This window comes from Macrosteles quadrilineatus, unplaced genomic scaffold, assembly GCF_028750875.1.
Source record: "Macrosteles quadrilineatus isolate MER2022 unplaced genomic scaffold, UCM_ALF_1.0 Scaffold_2__2_contigs__length_208266976, whole genome shotgun sequence".
Taxonomy (NCBI): domain Eukaryota; kingdom Metazoa; phylum Arthropoda; class Insecta; order Hemiptera; family Cicadellidae; genus Macrosteles; species Macrosteles quadrilineatus.
This window is the reverse complement of record NW_026542595.1, coordinates 1673305-1681184: the sequence shown is the minus strand read 5'-3', so window position 1 is coordinate 1681184 and position 7880 is coordinate 1673305.

Here is a 7880-nt window from a genome sequence, read left to right as displayed (position 1 = left end):
ACCGGGGGTGACCCTTGGGCATACATATATACAGGGTGGTAAAAAAGTCCCTGGACAGTTAAATATTTTAAAAAATAATGCAGATAGAGCTACAATACTTGGTACAAAGTTACAGGGCATAAAACTCTATTTTAACACATATTCAGTGATCCAATAACTCTTCAGGGGGACGGCCCACTAGGAGTCGGAAGAAAATCTTAAATAGAAGCATAGGTCAATATGCACATCAAATTAAAGGTCTTTTTTAGTAGAATACAATGCCGCAAACCGCACTTCAAAAGGTTGATCCTGCGCAAAATGGCAGATGTTCGAAGATTTTCAAAATTAGCCAATTTCTTTAAATTAAAACACTTTTAAATCTTTAAACAACTGTCATTTTCTTACGGATGGTTCACTATTCTTGTTAACCAAACTTTGCATTAGCATGATGAAGGTGCAAAATATAAGGCTTATCCTCAATGGTTATTAGGTAACTTATCAGGGAACTACAATTGCTGAGAACAGTCGTCATTGTTAACTGAATCCACCTAAATTTAACTCTGGCATTTGTTCAAAACAATTTTAGTTTAGTGGAAACAGAATAGTTTTTTACCTGCAGTTATCAGATTTAATTTTGTGAGGTTTTCTACGAGTCAAATTTTTTAGATTTAAAAAGGGAACGGTCCAAACCGTCTGGAAACAATCTTGCTTGGAATCAAACCAGCGACCTTCATATTTGAAGGGGAGTACACAACCTCTCGGCTACCCAGCCTTTTTTCTGGTCATCAAAATTCAAGCACAATTCTTGGGTTTTCCAGTCTACTGAACACTTAACGTTAGCTGCTTTTGCTGGAATTTCGTTTAAACTAAATTATTGCTCTTTTTAGCGAATTTCCCATATAGGGAATAAGCTATTACCGTAGTACTCATGGTAAGACCTGGACGCGGGACCGTTTTTTTTTTTTTGTTTTGAGGTCCCTAGAGGCCAAAAACACCAGAGGCCAAAAACACCATCCGTTCAAATTCATATATATATATATCTAATATATAAAATTCTCGTGTCACAGTGTTTGTCTGCAAACTCCTCCGGAACGACTTCACCGATCGTTATGAAATTTGGTGTGTAAATTCTGTAGGTATGCGAATCGGACGTAAACTATTTCCCGTTTCGAAATTCTTAAAAGGGCTCCGCCCCAGTGGCTCTGGAGTTTCCCATGTTAACCTTATGAGAAATGGAATTAATGAATCTTAACAGCTGTTTCAATTAAACAAGTTGGTTCTGTTCTATGATGTTCAATAGCATTAAAGTTACAAGGATTACCAACAGGGTGCAGCACTATTATTTCTTTTACATTTATGACAACAGCTAATTTGCAACCAAAAGGTGAGTGAGCGTAGCGAATGAACTTCAACCTGGAGGCGAGTTAGCGTAGCGAACGAGCTAACCTGAAGGCAAGTGAGCGCAGCGAACGAGCTCCAACCCAAAGGTGAGTGAGCGTAGCGAACGAACTTCAACCTGGAGGCGAGTTAGCGTAGCGAACGAGCTAACCTGAAGGCAAGTGAGCGCAGCGTACGAGCTCCAACCTAAAGGTGAGTGAGCGTAGCGAACGAGCTCCAACCCAACGGTGAGTGAGCGTAGCGAACGCACTTCAACCAGGACGTGATTGAGCGATGCGAACGAGATCATCTTGAAAATTAAACGTAACGGTACTTTCTTTCCATCGGTCTGTCTTAGGGGAAACCTATAACTTAGGCGATACGAAGTTCGCCGGGTCAGCTAGTATATATATATTTATATATATATGTGTCCGTCAGCACAATAACTCAAGCAAAAATGATCCGATTTTGATTAAATTTGGTACAAACGTGTAAACCTACGTTTATTTGAACGAGTTCGCGATCCAGCATGATCGGACCATGGGAACGGGTGTTTACGGGGGGTTTTATGGGGTAAAAATAGGTTTTTCCCATTTTTGACCCAAAAAACTTAAAATTTTGCAATTTTTTTCCAAACCATTTTGTAGAGCTTAAAAAAACAAATAATTTAGTATACTGAAGCGTTATTATGCGATTAACGGTTACGGAGAAAATTCCAAAAAATTGTAAATTTAAAATTCCCATGTTATTCTTATGGAGAATAAGTAAACTGTTGTAGTTTGCTTGTTTATGAACGTATTTTGATCAAATTTGGAAAATTATTTTATTTCTTACTAACTATTAACATTTTACAAAAAAAAACACAATTTTACCCTCCCTGATGCAGCAAACCTAAGTACTTGTTAAACTAATTCTATTTAAATTGGGAATAAATGTTATATTTTTAAGTAGACATTTCAGTGTAAATCCAATCAGTCAAATGGAAATTTGCTTAGTCTGCAGGTTTGCTGCGGCGGGGGTGTTACCATTATCACACCGTCACTGATCGGCAACATTTAAGTCAATAAGTAAAAAAAAAACATAATAAGTACCTATCTTCAACACCGAACTACTTGAGCTTTAGGTTGACCAGTGTTGTTACTTGTAGGTTTCCTATTGTCCCATATTTGCTAGTTTAACTCATCAAAAACGGCTGAAAGCTATACTTGAATGTACTGAAAGCTACACAGGTCATCACACAACATTCTACACTCATCCTTCACTCATATTTTGGTAAAACGCACCTAGGTGGCGTCCCCATCTCAATGATTGATTGATTGATAATTGATACTGCAACCTCTGGCGTCAAGTTTAGGACTGTTGTGCTTGTGCAGTGCTTTTGGTTGACCAGTGTTGTTACTTGTTGGTTTCGTATTGTCCCATATTTGCTAGTATAACAGTAGATTTGTCATCCTTATGGAACAGCCGAAGCCAATTTTATTGTTAGTTCTTTACGTCCAACTGTAGAGGTTGTGTTTTGTTTACAATTTGTTTCTTGTTATTTTAGTAATTTAAAACTTCATTTAACCAAACAAAACTATATAATCATAAACAATAACTGTTCTCCTATTTATAAAGCAAAATAATACAGCACAAATCATGAAAATAATGCTAAAATAATAGAAACAAAATTTCGTCCACCCCAGTGATCAGTGTGGATGTACATGAACTAGACACGAAAAACAAGCTTCAAATTTTACAATGGGATGAAGAGTCTAATGTACTGCAACCTGGCGTCAAGTTTAGGACTATTACGGGGCTATAGAATACATTCATGTATTCTATAGCCCCGGGACTATTATGCTTGTGGTTTTGGTTGACCAGTGTTGATATAGTAGGCCTACACTATTTTTATCTGATGAATGGCCAAGTGATCTAAGGTTGTGTCTTTTAAGCCAGGAGGCAACACATTAGATGTAGGGCTCGAATCCTATAGGAGATATAATGTAGGTCTAGTGTTGGATTTTCACCTTATATCAGTCATGTCGCTACCCTTGGTCCTTTCTGTGTGTGTGTTTGTGTCCACTATACTGTTTACCGTCTATATTATTATTATACGCTACATGAAACTTTGTAAACAATAAGGCGTTTTTGTTTTACGATTTAACCTCACATATTATTTACCAACATGTTAGTCTAGGTGTGTAGATTTGCAAACTGACCTTCCATTTTTGAAAAAGTCCCTTGGGCTCTGCCCCAGTGGCTTCAAAGTTCCCATGTTATACTACTAGTGTCTCGGGGACCTGGTCAAAAACCGATGAGAACCTCTTTTGCTGTATTTTTGCTGAATTTGGTAGTGATCTCCTATAGAAATTGACGATTCCTAAATTTCTTCTATGTTGATCAACTGTGCGTCAGGAAGAGGAACTGTTTAGTATTGTTTGAACACATTCAGGCAATGGAAATATTCTACTTTTGTTGATTCGATAGCCTAGGAATGAAATCTTTGAGACAGAAAACTAACATTATGATGCGTTATTGCATAGGCCGTGTTTGGATAGGCATTCAAAAAGAAGGTGAACATGTTGCTCGTGTTCCTTTTCTGATTCAGAAGCAATTAAGATGTCAGCTAGATAGGAATATACAAACGTAAGGTCTCGCAAAACATGGTGAATGAAGCGTTGGAAGGTTTGACCTGCGTTCTTTAATCTAAATGGCATGCGTAAAAACTTCATTAGAAAATATTGTCTTGCCTTTAAGCTGTAAGTTGTATATTACCTAATGTACAAGACTTTTTTATGCTGAACTCAATGCCGCAATCTGTTTTTTGTTATCAAGCTTTCTTTGATGAAATATTACAATTATTTTATTTAAAATTTCAGTATTTCAAAAACACAATATGAAAATGAAAAATGGATTGTGCCATTGAGTTTCCCATAAAAACGTAATTCAAAATGATAGGTCACAATTCCGCCTTCATATAAAAAATAATATATCTCATTTCAAATTGCGGATCCATGATGGCGCCCGAACAAAATACATCCTTTATAACCAAGTGAAAATAGGTTGACTGGTGGTGTATACTTATCTTTATCTAGCAATATTTTGGGATTATGGTCTTAGTTTGTAAATGCACTTTGTTAAAATGGGCTAAAAACAAAGTTATAAAAAGTTCTCATAACTTTAGAATGGATAAAGATTTTTTTTAAACGGATTGCAGCATCGTATTCAGCGTAAAAATCTAGTTTGAAACGATGGGTCACAACCCTACCTTAACATCGGAAAAAAAAAACTTTGTATCCAATATGGCGGATCCAAGATGGCGGCCAAAAATTTATACCCAGTCAAAATGAAGTACTGTGTAAGAACATACTGAATAATTAAGTACAGTACTACAATGATCTGACGTGTTCCGGAGTTGATATCTTAAGAAATTTAGAAACAAGTAGGGGGGGAACTCATTTAAAACTCACCCTGTAGAATCTTAATTATTTCCTATATATTTTACAATGACTTATTCCCCGTAAAATCTGATAACAGCATTTCACAAATATTAGAACAGACTCAGTATGGATCATAAACATAAACATGATCTGAAACATGATCTGACATGTCTGAAAGAAGGAACATGGGAGACGACTCAAACCATCAGCATTTGGAATAGAAATCCCTGGTTTGTATACAAGATCATATCCAAAGATCATACAAGATCATATTTAAATGGATACTCCAGCGAATCATTCGAGGTGACAGTGTGTTTGGGGTTTGTTTATCCACAGTGAAAAGACCCAGAAGTGGCTTATGATCTGTTCTCATTTCAATCAAAATGCCGCCCATATAAGTGATTGTGAAATTTTTTAACCCCTCTGATGATGGAAAGTGCTTCCCTATCTACATATCTTCGTTCTGACTTGACTCATTGTCCTGGAATAAAACGCAATTGGAACTTCCTTTTCCCCTCGAACCTGACTTGGCACACAACCAATACCATTAAGAGATGCATCACAAGTGAGTATAAGGTAGCTGGAGGGATTGTAATGAGCCAGTATACTATCGGAAGAAAGGAGTTTTTTTGAAGCATTGAAAGCAAGTTTATGTTTTTCATTCCACCGCTATTTTAAATTTTTGTCGATCATTTTTTCTTACTAGTGAACCTGTGCGGCTCAATGCCCCGCAAAAACATATTATGAATTTAGAAAACAAATTCATCGTGTTATATATTGACTCGTCAAAAATTAAATACAGTAATAATAAAGCATTAGAAGGGAAGGAATCCAGCCGTTTTCTAGCTGTATGCCTATTATATTTAGTAAATTAATAAGTGTTCAAGTTCAAGTGTGTTACAGGGTAGTTATTTTTTTAAGAGATTTAAAAACACATTTAACAAAACATTTTATCATATCAAACCAATAGGCAGTGAATGTAGCATATACCTATGTAGCATATTTTGAGGGTCATAAAATGCTGCTTGAAGAAAACACTTTTAACAATATTTTTTTCACAAAAGCACTTCCATAAATACTACGATTTTAGTCTTAAAGTCACCTTCAGGAATATTACCCTGGTCAGAATTTTCCGTAATAAATATGCTTATCCTACTATTAAAAGATGTAGCCAACATGTAACAACAACTATATAAGATACAAATCTAATCAATGATTACAGTACTTTTAATTTTTAATTAATTATAAAATTAATTTTAAAATTTAGTATTATAAAATTAAACTGTTATAACCTAACCTAACCAACCAAACTTGCTGATATGAAAAATTTGTTGACAAAAAGTTTGAGTTGCCAGCGGAATTCGAACCCGGGACCTCTTGAACATCAATCCGTAACGCTACCAACTATGCCACGAACGCCGCTGAAATCACATTGTTTCGTTACGGTAATCGTGTTGCCTCAAGAGAAGACATTAGCCACTAGAGAAATGACGTCACTACACCTTAGCCTTAGTCCCTCCCGTGTGCCCATTCCCATGAAATAGATGATTTGTTTGATTTCTCGATCAGCTGTTTCGTTTCTAATGAATTAATAATGTCAAAGATTTGTGATTTTAAATACATCAATTATTATAGTAAAGTTTTCTAAATATGGTAACTTATTCTCAACTAAATTTTACTATTCCCAGCACGAAAATAAAGTAGTGAGATCCATTATGAGTAAAGTTTAAGGCACACAATCCTTGATTGAAATGTAGTATACATTAACAGTCATAACACACAGCAATTATTATGTAGTAGACTTTGACTATTTTCAAGTAAAAACCATATGTTTCTGTAAATAAAAATTATCCCTCTTGTTATCCTTATGGAGAAATACGATACTTTGAAGGGCCCCAGGGCCTCACTCTCTAATTATTTCCTTAAAAAGAAGGTTTCCTGCACAACTTCACGTTACGCTCTTTCCAATGACACCAAAAACATGTCAATCGGTTCAGTAGTTTCGGAGGAGTAATTGTCACAAAAATCGTGCTTGCGTATTAAATAAGTACTAGTGTCCCTGTTGCTCGAATTCGAGCAATTTCTAAGTATTATAGAGGTGTTATTTTAAAAGGAATAACGTTCATAATTTCTGATGACTTTTAAAAGATTCGACCCAAAGATTATGGAAATATTCCAGATGTACATAACAGAATATATAAATTTATCCAGGCTCTCTCACTTTTTTCCATTGTAATATTTACGCCAACCCGAATTCAAATAGTAAATATTTCATTTCAACCAAGTCAGTAAATGTTTGTAGCAAACTTTAAGATTAGTAAACTTATTGACTGTTTAAAATTAACATATGTTCTTCTTCTCACTTTTAATTTCTGACAACAGCTGGAGTTGCATAACAATTTTTGTTTCCAATGTTAATCTTATGGAGAAATAAGAATCTTTAAAGGGCCCCAGGGCCTCACTTTCTGATAATTTCCCTAAAAAGAAAGTTTCCTGCACAACTTCACGTTACGCTCTTTCCAATGACACCAAAAACATGTCAATCGGTTCAGAAGTTTCGGAGGAGTAATTGTCACAAAAAACATGCTTGCGTATTAAATAAGTATAGATAGATTAGTATTATGATTTAAAGCCCACTTACTATCTTGTTACTACTATATAACTACTCAAAACTCACATGGTATGTTATTACTCCCGGTATAATTTTTTGTCGGTAAATATTAGGAAATTGAACCTTAAAATACAGACTAAATTAAAATTGTGCACAGTAAGCCTAGTTGATGAAAATGACAAAAGTCCCCACAAATTCCGGCTGTGCCTCAGCCGCATTTAGTCCGGATTTTAAGTTTGAATTTCCTAAAATTCACCGAGAAAATAATTATACCGGGAGTAAAAATACCATGTAAGTAGTTACATAGTAGTGAAAAGATAGTGAGTGGGCTATTAACTTTAATACTAAAGGGAAAACTATTGCTAATATGTCTAAAAAATAAATTACTATTTGCCTGACTGGATCATTACTAAAAATGTAAGATAGAGATTCCCTATTTAAATAATTTTAAATTTAACGAGTACTAGGTTTACTGCTATGGGGAGAGTAAT